This window comes from Anomaloglossus baeobatrachus, chromosome 1 (genome assembly GCF_048569485.1).
Source record: "Anomaloglossus baeobatrachus isolate aAnoBae1 chromosome 1, aAnoBae1.hap1, whole genome shotgun sequence".
Lineage (NCBI taxonomy): Eukaryota > Metazoa > Chordata > Amphibia > Anura > Aromobatidae > Anomaloglossus > Anomaloglossus baeobatrachus.
In genome coordinates, this window is record NC_134353.1 from 672962436 (window position 1) to 672980231 (window position 17796).

A 17796-nucleotide genomic window follows, 5' to 3' on the forward strand; every position below is an offset into this window, starting at 1 on the left:
TAAATGGTAGATCCAGAATTAGATGGGTATATTCACATTGCTTTAAAAAGGGTTTGCCACCAGGTCAAGATTGGGCAGTTTTTGCTCCTATTGTACCTCCCCCTCTGATGTTTCACGAGCACCATAGACTTCTATGGGTGTGCGTGATCCGATATACACTGCCAATGGGAGCATGCTGCTATTTTTTGCTCATGTCTATTCGGCATGGAAAAAAAACCCAACAGATCTGCTCTACCTCTTTGACTAACATGGGTCAGAGCCAATGTGAGATTTTCTCGCATTGCACTTGTCTGATTTGTCTGCCTAATGTGAGTGAGGCCTTAAGCTTTACTGACATCAGAGTACAAATATGCTGAGTGTAATCTGATAAAAAAAATCGCATTGCACACACACCAATGTTAAACAATAAGGAAGTGCTAATCTGCATTTTTTCCTCAGCTGTTTTTGGCCTGAGGAAAAAAATCGTAGCATGCGGCCGCGTATATCAGATGAGACTTGCCAATACAAGTCTATGAGTATGGCCTCAGTTCCACTTATGCATAGCTTTCAATGCAAGAGCATCAGAAGGAATATGCTAATGACCCTCTGCTGCGAGCATCAGCCGAGGGTCATCTGACTGTGATCCGATGTTGCGATCGGGTCACAGCTGCGGAAAAAAGGGGGGGGAACACTTTCACCCCATCTCCTCCCCCCTCTGTCTCTGTTTACATCGCACTGCAGTCGGATTACATGCAAGTGCAGTACGAAGTTCACACGCACCCATAGACTTGTATGGGGGTGCGTGAGCAGAGAATCGCTGCCAAACGCAGCATGCTGGGATTTATTTTTCAGGCTGATATGGCATGAGAAATCAATTGCAGATGGACACTGCCCCATAGTGTTGCACTGGTGTGTGTGCAATATGATGTTTTATCAGATTGCACATGTGGCGCCCCTGAGGCTCTGGTCGCCACAGGGTACTGCACCTCAATTAAGGTGTGGTATCCATCTCATGTAAGGGGGGGTTAATCCCCGGTATTCCACATTCACATTTTACATACAGATTAGGAGCCTTCAGAGAGGGTGGGATGGCTCAGGGTAGGCAGGGGGTCGCCATCACGATGCATGGGACTTCCCCGGTCACTGAAGCCAGCCACCTGGGGGGCGGCTTCCACTGGGGGTAGAAGTAGGCGCAACACACTAACATAAGCAGACAAGTCGGGATCGTCGTTCTGACAAGACATCTCTGGAACTCTTGGACTTTACTAGGCCCAAGGCTTGGAGCAGGAGCTCAGCCAGTGTACCTAACCGCTGAGGGGGACATCCTAGAAACAGGACATTCTTTCTCTCTCTTTCTTCAAACACCGGTGGTGGCCCCCTTATTTACTCGGGATCGGCCGGAGCCCATAATGGGGTTGACCAGTACGACCGGGCTGGCAGCTGAAGTTGTGAGTAAAAGACACCTTGAACCCACAGAGACTGTGTTGGCTTGTCCTTACCGGCGTCGCAGCCCAGCATTTAGGCGCCAACGGCTATTATAACTCTCATTATCCACCCAGGGTCCGCTCCGCCTGCGGGGAGCGACAACATCCCGGCTGCCATAACACCTGGCCCGGTGAGGAATTCTGCAGTGGCGGCTTCTCCTTGGCCACATACCACAGGTGGCGTCACGACAAACTTTTCCCAACACCCCACTTTTTTACTGCACGCCTCGGGGCAACGGAACCAGGCAAGGCCACCAGTGACATCACCTGACCTGATCCGAAATGAACCCAGCAACGAGTAGGTTAACCACCTGCCCCATGTGGCGCTACACACACATCTGTGCAAAACACAAGTGGAACAAAGGCCTAAGAGAAAAAAACAGACAGCACATGGGCCATCCGTATGCCGTCTGTATTTTATGGATACATTACTATTCTGTAGCATAAAACTCTATAAATAGTCTGGTAAATGCTTGAAGAATAATAGCTGCTGAGAACAAAAACGGATGTCATACAGATCCCTTTTGAGAAAACAATCTCACACTTACATGACTTATGGAATACCAAACGGATTTCACTTGTTCAACTCTCCTGGATGAAAATCGGAGCAATTTTTTATGCGCAGATGTGAGCGAAACACAGCCGATAGGTATATGTGGCTGGCTATGAAAAACATGACATTTCTTCACTCCTGCAAAATCCTTTTAAGATCCCTGTTGGTTGCAGAAATTATATGCATGGTACTGATTTATGTGATTTTTTTTTTAATTCTTAGTTCCTAATGAACATGGACCATAATAAATTAGTATTAATATAGTTTGTGTGATAACTGTCAGTGGGAAAGACTCGTGTCACATGTCTAGAAAAGAAAGCAGCTGCTGGTTTCTCATGTTATATAGCAACACAGTTTTAAGCTTTCCTGTTCTGCTAAGACCATACAACCGGATGTGTGCGAAAGACCATCTCCTCCCTTTATAACCGCAAAGGTGTTGAAATAACAAACTGAAATGGCAGCAGTGCGAGCTCCTTCCTCACACATTTGTATAAGGAGGAGGGGGCCGGAGATTCACTTGTGTACACATTTCCAAGTGGTGGTTTAATGCAACGCAAACATACTGTAGCTGCAGCGAGACCAGCGCCTCTTTTCTCCAATATCACATGCAGGAGAGATAATTGGGACTAATTTTTCTATGTATAGTCACCATAGTCTAAGAATCAGTTTAATCTATCTCATATTTATCATGTATCTATCTGTCTGTCTGTCTCTGTCTGTCTGTCTGTCTGTCTGTCTGTCTATTTATCTTCATTGTAAAGAAGAACAAGGAGTCCTGGAAATGAAAATATGGCTACCATAGAGGCCTGATCTCAAAATCATTGTTTCAGTCTGGGATTACATGATGAGACAGAAGGCTTACTTCAGCAGAAGATCTGTGGTTACTTCTCACAGATGTTTGGAACAAACTTCCCTCTGAGTTCCTTCCAAAGCTGTGTGCAAATGTACCTAGGAAAATTGATGCTTTAATTCTCTTTTGAAGTCAAAGTGTGGGCACTAGTGATGAGGGAGCACCACCATGCTCGGGTGCTTGGTACTCTTAGTTAGTGATGAGGGAGCACTACCATGCTCGGGTGCTCGGTACTCATAGTGAGCAGATGGATGCTCAGATCGACAATCTGTCAGGTTTCGGAAATGTCAACAGACAACATTGAACTTCAGCTCTCGCCAAAGATTTTCTATTGGATTCAGGTCTGGAGACTGGCTAGGCCACTCCAGGGCCTTGAAATGCTTCTTACGGAGCCACACCTTAGTTGCCCTGGCTGTGTGTTTTGAGTCCTTGTCATTAGTCATATATTCAGGGATGGGAGACATATATCCCAGTGTGTGCTTCAGCTTGATGTGCGCCTAAGGACGAACATCCTGCTGAAATGCATTGCAACATAGAGACCTGTCAGATCCCTGCACTGCAATACAAGCTGCTGGCGAGCAGCTGACATCGGTGGTACCAAGACAAGGGGTGCATGACAGTGATGTGTAATACGATGTCTGATGATGGCTATTGCGAGCTGGGTACAGAGGTTGCCGTACGATGTGGAAGCAGAGGGAGGTGAGTAGAGTTTATTTTTTTAATGCATTTGAGACAGAGCAGGGCCTGTATTGAAGGCAGGATGGATGCGCTCATGTATCGCGAGATTTTGTCCAACAACTTCCTTCCCTTAGTAAGAACATTGAAAATGGGTAGTGGCTGGGTCTTCCAGCATGACAATGACCTGAAACACACAGCCAGGGCAACGAATGAGAGCAATATGATGTGAGCTGCCAGTCACTGCTCGCTTCATACAGAGAATGCCGTGCGTTGTGGAAATAGAGGGAGGTGAGTAGGTGTTTTTTTTTATGCATTTAAGACAGTACAGGGACTGTATATACAATGAATGGGCCCAGGATAAGGACACATATAAGAGGATGGGCTCAGGATGGGGACCATATATACCAGGATAAGGTCATACATACGAGGATGGGGACATACAGTATATAGCAGGATGGGCCCAGGGTGGGAACATATATACAACGATGGGGACATATATACCAGAATGGGGACATATATACTATATATACTAGGATGTGACTAGGATGGGGGACATATATAGCATGATGCACCCAGGATGGGGACATATATACTAGGATAGGCCCAGGATGGTGACATATATACCAGGATAGGGGCATAAATACCAGGATGGGTTACTTATATGTGGGGATGAGCCCAGGATGGGGACATACATACCAGCATGGGCCCAGGATGAGGACATACATTCCATGATATGGCCTATCCTGTTATGTATGTCCTCATCCTGGTATATATGTCCCCATCCTGGTATATATGTCCCTATCCTGGTATATATGTCCTCATTGTGGTCCCCATCCTGGTATATATGTCCTCATCCTGGTCCCTATTCTAATATGAATGTACTAATCCTGGGCCCATCCTGGTATGTCCCCATCCAGTTATACGTATATATCACCATCCTGGACCTATCCTGGAATATATGCCCTCCTTCTGGTCCTCATCCTGGTATCCTCCACACGCTCCCTAAAGAAGCATATTGGCCAAATGCACATCGGGGTAGTGGGCCATCACACCAGCAGACCAGGGCTTAGATCACGCTGGCATACATGTGCCACTTGATAGGTATACACTTTAGAGAGGTAGTGGGAGAGTGCCCGTTTTCTTGTGGAGGTGGTCTGCCCCTTTGATGTCCTGTCTCCTGGCCACACGCTCACTGCCGGTGTTGTGGACCAAGTGATGAGGTCACGTGACTTTTTGGTGGGCATGGTGTGTGCGTCCCTTACTAATTCACACCACCCAGTGCACAGATGCCTGAGACCTGGTGGGCTCTATAAAAGCCACCAATGTTATTTATTCTACACATCCTAATGAAACTACACACGCAGTGTAATGTCCTTCGAGATGGGCGCTACCAAGGGCACACTGTGTAAATCTGTAATATAACCACTGGTATGCAATGAGTCTGCTGATAGCATGCCCCATTTTGGCAGTATATATTCATTACTTTTATACGCTATATGAAGCCTGATAATGACAAACATATACCCTGGTTTACCACTTTAATAAGCCAATAAGCCCAGAAAAGCCCTCCATGTCCGGCGTAATCCACGGACCTCCAGCATCGCATCCAGCTCTGCTGCATGGAGGTGACCGGAGCTGCAGAAGACACCGCCGCTCCTGTCACCTCCACGCAGGTAATGAAGGCAATAGCGCGATCAGCTGAGCTGTCACTGAGGTTACTCGCGGCCAACGCTGAATACAGCTGATCGCGCTATTGCCTTCATTAGCTGCGTGGAGCTGACAGGAGCGGCGGTGTCCTCTGCAGCTCCGGTCACCTCCATGCAGCAGAGCTGGAAGCGACGCTGGATCACCCTGGATTACGCCGGACATGGATGGCTTTTTCGGGCTTATTAAAGTGGTGAACCAGGGTATATGTTTGTGTTTTTTATTTCTAATAAAGGATTTTTTCGGGTGAGTGTGTTTATTTACTGTAATTTACAGATTAATCATGGAAGGAATCTTGGGGAGACGCCTGACATGATTAATCTAGGACTTATTGGCAGCTATGGGCTGCCAATAACTCCTTATTACCCTGATTTGCCAATGCACCAGGGCAAATCGGGAAGAGCCGGGTACAGTCCCAGAACTGTCGCATATAATGTATGCGGCAATTCTGGGCGGCTGCTGACTGATATTGTTAGGCTGGGGGGCTCCCCATAATGTGGAGCTCCCCATCCTGAGAATACCAGCCTTCAGCCGTATGGCTTTATCTGGCTGGTATTAAAATAAGGGGGGGACCGCACGCCGGTTTTTTTAATTATTTATTTTACTGCACTTTATAGACACGCCCACCGGCTGCTGTGATTGGGTGCAGTGAGACAGCTGTCACTCAGCGTGGGGGACGTGTCTAACTGCAACCAATCATAGGTGCCGGTGGGCGGGGAAAGCAGGGAATATGAGATTGATTAATGAGCGGCCGGCATATTCAAAGTAATTGTTGCCGCGTATTCTCTGCACAGCTGTTCCTTGCCGTGCTGGTGATCGGGGAGCAGTAAGTATGAGAGAGGGCTACTAACTTCAGTCACTCGGGGGATTAGCGGTCACTGGTGAATCCTTCACAGGTGACCGCTAATCAGTATGTGGCACACAGACAGAGCCGCGGCATGACAATGAAGTCGGGTGAAGTTGACCCGAGTTCATTCTCATCGCGCAACTCTGTCTGCTGTCAGCCGACATGTATCAACGACATTGTGCAACACACAAACGGACATTCCACACGGACATTCCACGTACACATACACGGGCATTTTACACACAAACACGGACATTTTACACGTACACACGGCTCGCATATGCCATCACACGGATGCCATACGTACCGGAGAAATGCCCCAAAAAAAGGGAACACGGACCCGAAAAACGGACCGTGTCATACGGACTTTTTTTTGCGGAAGTGTGTTTTAGGCCTAACATAGTTACATAGTTACTTAGGTTGAAAAAAGACCTAGGTCCATCTAGTTCAACCTTCCTCCACCAGTTTTACATTTGGTCACTAAGTCATTTATAACCAACAAAGTTGTGTGTACTGAGGAAATCATCCAGCCGTTTCTAAAAGCTCTTATAGTATCTGCCATTACTACCTCTTGTTGTAGGGCATTCCACAGTCTGACTGCTCTAACTGTAAAGAACCCTTTCCTATTTAGCTGTTGGAATCGCTTTTCTTCTACTCGCAGTGAGTGCCCCTGGTCCTTAGTATTGTGTTTGGAAGAAATAAGTCTTGTGCCAGTCCTTTATATTGACCACACATGTATTTATACATATAAATGAGATCTCCTCTGAGACGTCTTTTTTCTAAGCAACACATATCTAACTTTTTCAACCTGTCATCATATGGGAGGTCTTTCATTCCTTGTAGTAGTCTAGTTGCCCTGATTTGAACTGACTCTAACTTCTGAATGTCCTTTTTAAAATGTGGAGCCCAAAACTGGATCCCATATTCCAGATGTGGCCTTACAAGTGATTTATAGAGGGGTAACAATACGTTGGGATCACGGGATCTAATCTCTCTTTTTATAAGCTGGGTTCACACTAAGCGACAGCGACAACGACGTCGCTGTTACGTCACCATTTTCGGTGACGTAACAGCGACCTTGTAAGTCGCTGTTATGATCGCTGCTTAGCTGTCAAACACAGCAGAAGCAGCGATCATAACGTCGCTGTGCTACATGTGCAGAGAGCAGGGAGCCGCGCTTAGCGCTGGCTCCTTGCTCTCCTAGGTACAGTACACATCGGGTTAATTAACCCGATGTGTGCTGCAGCTACATGTCACAGTGCAGAGAGCAGGGAGCCGCGCTTAGCGCTGGCTCCTTGCTCTCCTAGGTACAGTACACATCGGGTTAATTAACCCGATGTGTGCTGCAGCTACATGTCACAGTGCAGAGAGCAGGGAGCCGCGCGCACTGCTTAGCGCTGGCTCCTTGCTCTCCTTGCTACAGTATACATCGGGTTAATTACCCGATGCGTACTGCAGCCACATGTGCACAGAGCAGGAGCCGGCACTGGCAGCAAGAGCGGAGGCTGGTAACGAAGGTAAATATCGGGTAACCAGGGAAAGGGCTTCCCTTGGTTACCCGATGTTTACGCTGGTTACAGCTTACCGCAGCTGCCAGACGCCGGCTCCTGCTCCCTGCTCGCTTCATTTCGTCGCTCTGTCGCTGTCACACACAGCGATGTGTGTGTCACAGCGGGAGAGTGACGACCAAAAAATGAAGCTGGACATTCAGCAACGACCGGCGACCTCACAGCAGGGGCCAGGTCGTTGCTGGATGTCACACACAGCGACAGCGACGGGACGTCGCTGCAACGTCACAGAAAATGGTGACGTAGCAGCGACGTCGTTGTCGTTGTCGCTGTGTGTGACACCAGCTATACACCCTAAAATCTTGTTTGCTTTAGCAGCTGCTGCTTGACGTTGAGTGTTGCTGCTCAGCTTATTTGTAATGAGAATACCCAAGTCCGTCTCCTGTTCCGTAGTCCCGAGCTTACTTCCATTTGATGTATACACAGTTATAGGATTACTCCATCCTAGGTGCATTACTTTACATTTATCAATATTAAATCTCATTTGCCAAGTATTTGCCCATTCTGACATCTTATCCAGATCTTTTTGTAATATTGTACTATCAAGGTCAGTTTTTAACATCCTACATAGTTTGGTGTCATCAGCAAAGACTGACACTTTACTATCAATCTCATCCACAAGGTCATTAATAAAGATATTAAAAAAAATCAGTCCTAGCACAGATCCCTGTGGCACCCCACTGCTGACTATAGCCCATTTAGAGAATGTACCATTTATGACTACTCTTTTTTTTCCTATCTTTTAGCCAATTCCTTACCCAGTTGCATATAGTTTCCCCTAGTCCTTGCTTCTGGAGCTTTAGAATAAGGCTATTATGTGGTACAGTATCAAATGCCTTTGCAAAGTCCAAATAAATCACAGCAGCTGCATTACCAGTATCCAGGTTTGCACTTACCCCCTCATAGAACCCCAACAGATTGGTTAGACATGACTTATCTTTCATGAATCCATGCTGTTTGTCAGTTATTATACTATTTTCTGCAATATATTTTTGCATGTCATCCCTTAATATGCCCTCATAAACTTTGCATACTACTGATGTCATGCTTACTGGACAGTAGTTGCCTGGATCTACCCTCTTACTTTTCTTAAATATCGGTACCACATCAGCAATCCTCCAATCCTGAGGCACCAACCCTGTTACAAGAGAATCTAAAAAGATGAGATACAGTGGTCTGTCGATTACGGAGCTCAATTCCCTCAATATTCGTGGATGAATGCCATCTGGCCCTGGGGATTTGTCAATGTTTAATTTACTCAGACGTAGGCGTACTTCATCTTGTGTTAAATTAATTATATCGGGTGGTCAACTTTGATTTTTCATTTGTTGAATGATCCTTGGTACAGTCAGTTCCTTGGTGAACACAGAGGAGAAATGCCTATTTAATATCTCAGTCTTTTGTTTGTCCTCTATAACTAACATGTTATTATATGTTAAGGGACCAATACTATTCTTTGTTTTCCTTTTGACATTAATGTATTTATAAAAGATTTTGGGATTTATAGTAATATCATTGACGATTTTTGTTTCAGTAGCTAGTTTTGCTTGTTTGATTTCTTTTTTACATTTTGATATCTTTATACTTCTGAAATGCTATTTCTGTATTCTCAGCCTTCAAAATTTTAAACGCCCTTTGTGTGTGTTGGATTCCCTATTCCCCATGAAGGGGTGTTACAGTGCCTACAAGTAGTATTCAACCCCCTGCAGATTTAGCAGGTTTGATAAGATGCAAATAAGTTAGAGCCTGCAAACTTCAAACAAGAGCAGGATTTATTAACAGATGCATAAATCTTACAAACCAACAAGTTATGTTGCTCAGTTACATTTTAATAAATTTTCAACATAAAAGTGTGGGTCCATTATTATTCAACCCCTAGGTTTAATATTTTGTGGAATAACCCTTGTTTGCAATTACAGCTAATAATCGTCTTTTATAAGACCTGATCAGGCTGGCACAGGTCTCTGGAGTTATCTTGGCCCACTCCTCCATGCAGATCTTCTCCAAGTTATCTAGGTTCTTTGTGTGTCTCATGTGGACTCTAATCTTGAGCTCCTTCCACAAGTTTTTAATTGGGTTAAGGTCAGGAGACTGACTAGGCCACTGCAACAACTTGATTTTTTCCCTCTTGAACCAGGGCTTGGTTTTCTTGGCCGTGTGCTTTGGGTCGTTGTCTTGTTGGAAGATGAAATGACAACCCATCTTAAGATCCTTGATGGAGGAGTGGAGGTTCTTGGCCAAAATCTCCAGGTAGGCCGTGCTATCCATGTTCCCAAGGATGTGGACCAGATGGCCAGGCCCCTTGGCTGAGAAACAGCCCCACAGCATGATGCTGCCACCACCATGCTTGACTGTAGGGATGGTATTCTTGGGGTCGTATGCAGTGCCATCCAGTCTCCAAACGTCACGTGTGTGGTTGGCACCAAAGATCTCGATCTTGGTCTCATCAGACCAGAAAACCTTGAACCAGTCTGTCTCAGAGTCCTCCAAGTGATCATGAGCAAACTGTAGACGAGCCTTGACATGATGCTTTGAAAGTAAAGGTACCTTACGGGCTCGTCTGGAACGGAGACCATTGCGGTGGAGTACGTTACTTATGGTATTGACTGAAACCAATGTCCCCACTGCCATGAGATCTTCCCGGAGCTCCTTCCTTGTTGTGCTTGGGTTAGCCTTGACTCTTCGGACAAGCCTGGCCTCGGCACGGGTGGAAACTTTCAAAGGCTGTCCAGGCCGTGGAAGGCAAACAGTAGTTCCATAAGCCTTCCACTTCCGGATGATGCTCTCCCAACAGTGGAGACAGGTAGGCCCAACTCTTTGGAAAGGGTTTTGTACCCCTTGCCAGCCTTGTGACCCTCCACGATCTTGTCTCTGATGGCCTTGGAATGCTCCTTTGTCTTTTCCATGTTGACCAAGTATGAGTGCTGTTCACAAGTTTGGGGAGGGTTTTAATTAGTCAGAAAAGGCTGGAAAAAGAGATAATTAATCCAAACATGTGAAGCTCATTGTTCTTTGTGCCTGAAATACTTTTTAATACTTTAGAGGAACCAAACAGAATTCTTGTGGTTTGAGGGGTTGAATAATAAATGACCCTCTGAATAAACTTTTCACAATTTAAAAAAAAAAAAAAAAAAAAAAGAAATAACATTCTTTTTTGCTGCAGTGCATTTCACACTTCCAGGCTGATCTACAGTCCAAATGTCACAATGCCAAGTTAATTCCGAATGTGTAAACCTGCTAAATCTGCAGGGGGTTGAATACTACTTGTAGGCACTGTATATACATGTATTGAATCTATGGATATTTTGATGAAAATAATTGTAATTAATAAAGTTGTTATTTTTTAGTCAATTCTAGTCCCTCCATCCTTTGTAGGTTTATATACTGTGGTGAGTGACAAAATCTACCACTTGGTACCTGATGTTAAAATGGTGATTGCACATAACCTGGGCCCATCTAGGAATATATATTCCCCATCCTGGAATATATTTCTCCATCCTGGTATAAATGTCCCAATTCTGGACCCATCCTGGTATATATGTGCTCATTCTTGTCCCTATCCTGGTATACATATATCATCATCCTGGTCCCTATCCTAGCATGTACTGTATCTCCTAACTCTGGGCCCATCCTGGTATGTATATCCCCATCCTGGGTGCATCCTGGCATATATATCTTAATAATGATATGTGTGTCCCCATTCTGGTATGCCTGTCCCTATCTTGGTATATATGTCCCCATCTTGAACCCATCCTGGTATATGTGTTCCAATCCTGGTATATATATTCTCATTCTGGATCCATCCTGATATATACAAGTATGTCCCTCATCCTGGTATAAATGTCTCCATCCTGGGTCCATCTTTGTATATGTCCTCATCTTGATATATACAGTACAGACCAAAAGTTTGGACACACCTTCTCATTCAAGGAGTTTTCTTTATTTTCATGACTCTAAAATTTGTAGATTCACATTGAAGACATCAAAACTATGAATGAAAACATGTGGAATGAAATACTTAAAAAAGTGTGAATCAACTGAAAATATGTCTTATATTCTAGGTTCTTTAAAGTAGCCACCTTTTGCTTTGATTACTTTTGATTACTGCTTTGCACACTCTTGGCATTCTCTTGATGAGCTTCAAGAGGTAGTCACCGGAAATGGTTTTCCAACAGTCTTGAAGGAGTTCCCAGAGATGCTTAGCACTTTTTGGCCCTTTTGCCTTCACTCTGCATTCCAGCTCATCCCATACCATCTCGATTGGGTTCAGGTCTGGTGACTGTGGAGGCCAGGTCATCTGGCGTAGCATCCCATCACTCTCCTTCTTAGTCAAATAGCCCTTACACAGCCTGGACATGTGTTTGTGATCATTGTCCTGTTGAAAAATAAATGATGATCCAACTAAACGCAAACCGGATGGAATAGCACGCCGCTGCAAGATGCTGTGGTAGCCATGCTGTTTTAGTATGCCTTCAATTTTGAATAAATCCCCAACAGTGTCACCAGCAAAGCACCCCCCACACCATCACACCTCCTCCTCCATGCTTCACGGTGGGAACCAGGCATGTAGAGTCCATCCGTTCACCTTTTCTGCGTCACACAAAGACATGGTGGTTGGATCCAAAAATCTCAAATTTAGACTCATCAGACAAAAGCACAGATTTCCACTGGTTTAATGTCCATTCCTTGTGTTCTTTAGCCCAAACAAGTCTCTTCTGCTTGTTGCCTGTCCTTAGCAGTGGTTTCCTAGCAGCTATTTTACTATGAAGGCCTGCTGCACAAAGTCTCCTCTTAATAGTTGTTCTAGAGATGAGAAGGTGTGTCCAAACTTTTGGTCTGTACTGTATGTCCCCATCCTGTGCATTAAAAAAAAATTGTACTCATCCCCCTCCGCTCCCTTGTCGCTTTTCATGGTCTGTTGCCAGCTTGCACATCGTATTGTGTGGCATGGTGCATGATGTCACTGTTATTGCACCCCCAGTCACAGTACCATCCTGGTATGTAAGTCCGATGATATTCTGGTATTATTATTATTATTATTATTATTATTATTTATTTATTTAGTGATATATCCATCCTAGGCCCAATTCTGTTAAATGTCTTCTTCCTGGTACATATGTCCCCCATCCTGGTATATATGTCCCCCATCCTAGAATCTACATCCTCCATCCTGGTATATAAGTCTCCTATCCTGGTATATATCCACCATCCTAGACCCCATCCTGCTATATATTTCCCCCTTTCTGGTATATATGTCTCTTACACTGGTATAGATCTCTTGTCCTAGGCCCCATCATGGTATATATTTTACTCGTACAAGCCTATATGTTCCCCATCCTGGTATATATGTCCTCATCCTAGGGCTATCCTGATATATATGTCACCACCCCAGTATATATTCCCCCCATTTTATGCGAATCCTAATACATATTTATCCCATCCTGGCATATACAGTACAGACCAAAAATTTGGACACACCTTCGCATTCAAAGAATTTTCTTTATTTTCATGACTCTGAAAATTGTAGATTCACATTGAATGCATCAAAACTATGAATTAACACATGTAGAATGAAGTACTTAACAAAAAATTGTGAAATAACTGAAAATATGTCTTATATTCTAGGTTCTTCAAAGTAGCCACCTTTTGCTTTGATTACTGCTTTGCACACTCTTGGCATTCTCTTGATGAGCTTTAAGAGGTAGTCACCAGAAATGGTTTTCCCTTCACAGGTGTGACCTTTCAGGTTTAATAAGTGGGAATTCTTGCCTTATAAATGGGGTTGGGACCATCAATTGTGTTGTGCAAAAGTCTGGTGGATACACTGCTGATAGACTGTTAGAATTTGTATTATCGCAACAAAAAAAGCAGCTAAGTAAAGAAAAATGAGTGGCCATCATTACTTTAAGAAATCAAGGTCAGTCAGTCTGAAAAATTGGGAAAACTTTGAAAGTGTCCCCAAGTGCAGTGGCAAAAACCATCAAACGCTACATAGAAACTGGCTCAAATGAGGACCGCCCCAGGAAAGGAAGACCAAGAGTCAACTCTGCTGCGGAGGATAAGTTTATCCAAGTCATCAATCTCAGAAATCGCAGGTTAACAGCAGCTCAGATTAGAGACACATCTCTAGAACAACTGTTAAGAGGAGACTGTGCAGCAGGCCTTCATGGTAAAATAGCTGCTAGGAAACCACTACTTAGGACAGGCAACAAGCAGAAGATACTTGTTTGGGCTAAAGAAGACAAGGAATGGACATTAAACCAGTGGAAACCTGTGCTTTGGTCTGATGAGTCCAAATTTGAGATCTTTGGATCCAACCACCGTGTCTTTGTGCGACGCAGAAAAGGTGAACGGAAGGATTCTACATGCTTGGTTCCCACTGTGAAGCATGGAGGAGGAGGTGTGATGGTGTGGGGGTGCTTTGCTGGTGACACTGTTGGGGATTTATTAAAAATTTAAGGCATACTGAACCAGCATGGCTACCACAGCATCTTGCAGCGGCATGCTATTCCATCTGGTTTGCGTTTAGTTGGACTATCATTTATTTTTCAACAGGACAATGACCCCAAACACACCTCCAGGCTGTGTAAGGGCTATTTGACTAAGAAGGAGAGTGATGGGGTATTACAACAGATGATCTGGCCTCCACAGTCACCAGACCTGAACCCAATCGAGATGGTATGGGGTGAGCTGGACCGCAGAGTGAAGGCAAAAGGGCCAACAAGTGCTAAGCATCTCTGGGAACTCCTTCAAGACTGTTGGAAGACCATTTCCGGTGACTACCTCTTGAAGCTAATCAAGAGAATACCAAGAGTGTGCAATTCAGTAATCAAAGCAAAAGGTGGCTACTTTGAAGAACCTAGAATATAAGACATATTATCAGTTGTTTCACACTTTTTTGTTAAGTATTTTGTTCCACATGTGTTAATTCATAGTTTTGATGCCTTCAATGTGAATCTACAATTTTCAGAGTAATGAAAATAAAGAAAACTCTTTGAATGAGAAGGTGTGTCCAAAGTTTTGGTCTGTACTGTATCCTCTCCATCCTGGTATATATGTCCCCTATCCTGGTATATATGTCTCCTATCCTGGGCCCATCCTGGTATGTATGTCCTCATCCTGGTATATAAGTCTCACAGCCTGTTACAGTGCCTACAAGTAGTATTCAACCCCCTGCAGATTTAGCAGGTTTACACATTCGGAATTAACTTGGCATTGTGACATTTGGACTGTAGATCAGCCTGGAAGTGTGAAATGCACTGCAGCAAAAAAGAATGTTATTTCTTTTTTATTTTTTTTTTTTAAATTGACAAAAGTTTATTCAGAGGGTCATTTATTATTCAACCCCTCAAACCACAAGAATTCTGTTTGATTCCCCTAAAGTATTAAGAAGTATTTCAGGCACAAAGAACAATGAGCTTCACATGTTTGGATTAATTATCTCTTTTTCCAGCCTTTTCTGACTAATTAGGACCCTCCCCAAACTTGTGAACAGCACTCATACATGGTCAACATGGGAAAGACAAAGGAGCATTCCAAGGCCATCAGAGACAAGATCATGGAGGGTCACAAAGCTGGCAAGGGGTACAAAACCCTTTCCAAGGAGTTGGGCCTACCTGTCTCCACTGTTGGGAGCATCATCCGGTAGTGGAAGGCTTATGGAACTACTGTTAGCCTTCCACGGCCTGGACAGCCTTTGAAAGTTTCCTCCCGTGCCAAGGCCAGGCTTGTCCGAAGAGTCAAGGCTAACCCAAGGACAACAAGGAAGGAGCTCCGGGAAGATCTCATGGCAGTGGGGACATTGGTTTCAGTCAATACCATAAGTAACGTACTCCACCGCAATGGTCTCCGTTCCAGACGAACCCGTAAGGTACCTTCACTTTCAAAGCGTCATGTCAAGGCTCGTCTACAGTTTGCTCATGATCACTTGGAGGACTCTGAGACAGACTGCTTCAAGGTTCTCTGGTCTGATGAGACCAAGATCGAGATCTTTGGTGCCAACCACACACGTGACGTTTGGAGACTGGATGGCACTGCATACGACCCCAAGAATACCATCCCTACAGTCAAGCATGGTGGTGGCAGCATCATGCTGTGGGGCTGTTTCTCAGCCAAGGGGCCTGGCCATCTGGTCCGCATCCATGGGAAGATGGATAGCACGGCCTACCTGGAGATTTTGACCAAGAACCTCCGCTCCTCCATCAAGGATCTTAAGACGGGTCATCATTTCATCTTCCAACAAGACAACGACCCAAAGCACACAGCCAAAAAAACCCAAGGCCTGGTTCAAGAGGGAAAAAAATCAAGGTGTTGCAGTGGCCTAGTCAGTCTCCTGACCTTAACCCAATTAAAAACTTGTGGAAGGAGCTCAAGATTAAAGTCCACATGAGTCTCCCAAAGAACCTAGATAACTTGGAGAAGATCTGCATGGAGGAGTGGGCCAAGATAACTCCAGAGACCTGTGCTGGCCTGATCAGGTCTTATAAAAGACGATTATTAGCTGTAATTGCAAACAAGGGTTATTCCACAAAATATTAAACCTAGGGGTTGAATAATAATGGACCCACACTTTTATGTTGAAAATTTATTAAAATGTAACTGAGCAACATAACTTGTTGGTTTGTAAGATTTATGCATCTGTTAATAAATCCTGCTCTTGTTTGAAGTTTGCAGGCTCTAACTTATTTGCATCTTATCAAACCTGCTAAATCTGCAGGGGGTTGAATACTACTTGTAGGCACTGTATATATGTCCCCATCCTGGTATATATGTTTACATCCTTGGCCCATCTTGTTATATATGCCCCCATCCTGGGCACATCCTGTTATATATGTCCCCATCCTGAGTCCATTTTGTTATGTATATCCTTATCCTGGGCCCCTTCCTGGTAAATACAGTCCCTGTTCTCTCACAAACGCATTAAAAAAAAACAAAAAACACTACTCAACTACCTCCTATCCCTTGCCGCTGAGAGTCCTCTATAGCCAGCATGCACTGACTGGCAGCTGACATCGTTTTGTACGCCATGATGTATAACGTCACTGTCATGTGCCCCTAGTCATGGTACCGCCAATGTCTGCTGTTGGCCAGCCGAGTGTATTATAGTGCAGTGTCCCGATATGTTTCTGTGCTGTAATACATTTCAGCTGGATGTGCGCCCTCGGCTACACATGCAGCTGAAGCACGCACTGGGGTCGGCTCCTGCACTTTCAGGCCTGGTCGCGGTTGCAACCTTTGCGACCACAATCGTCACACCCCTGTTTGCATCTGTTTCATAAATATTGCATAATATAAGTTTTATATATTCAAGAGGTCTACAAAATCTTATGTTGAACGAGGGATTTGGCAAATATTTTTTTATCTCTAAAACAAAAAAATAATGAATGAATGTCTGTCCTCAGAGTGAATTATACTAGATGATTAAACAACCATTGACAATGTTAGGCTAGGGTCACACGACTGTATTTCCTGTATGTCCCAGTGCAATCCGACAAAACTTAGATCAATATTATTCTATAGCGCAGTGCACATGTCTGATTTTATCCTCAGACCAAGTCCGTCCATAGAAAAAAATCACTGATTTGTATCTGTACATCTGGTCGAACTTGGCCATGCAAGTCAATGGGCTCATGAAAAAATCAGACTGCACTCAGATGACATCCGAGGGGTCCGATTTTGTGTTTTTTCCCGATTTTTCCACTGCCAATGGAAATTTGACAGTCAAAGGAGCATTTCTATTGATAAAATGATGGCTTATTCTACAATGAAGCTCCAAACTCCATAATGGTTGTGGTGCAGCTGATGTGGTGTACTTAATTATATGTACCAAATGTCCAACTGGGGGTCTGTATGTAGGGGAGACAGGAAAACAGCTCAGGACAAGGATGAATTCTCACAGCCACACAATTAGAGAAAAAAGGATGGATCTACCTGTGGCCAAACATTTTTGTAACTCAGACCACAGCATCATGGACATAAAATTGCTGGTATTGAAAGGAATTTCAAGTCCCAGAGAGATAGGAGACTATGGGAGTACAAACTTATGATGACCTTTGAGCCAGTAGAAGAAAAATATGTCGCTGTCCAGTTGTGCGCGTTTCTTCAGAAGTGTCTTTAGTTCCATAAAGATGCGG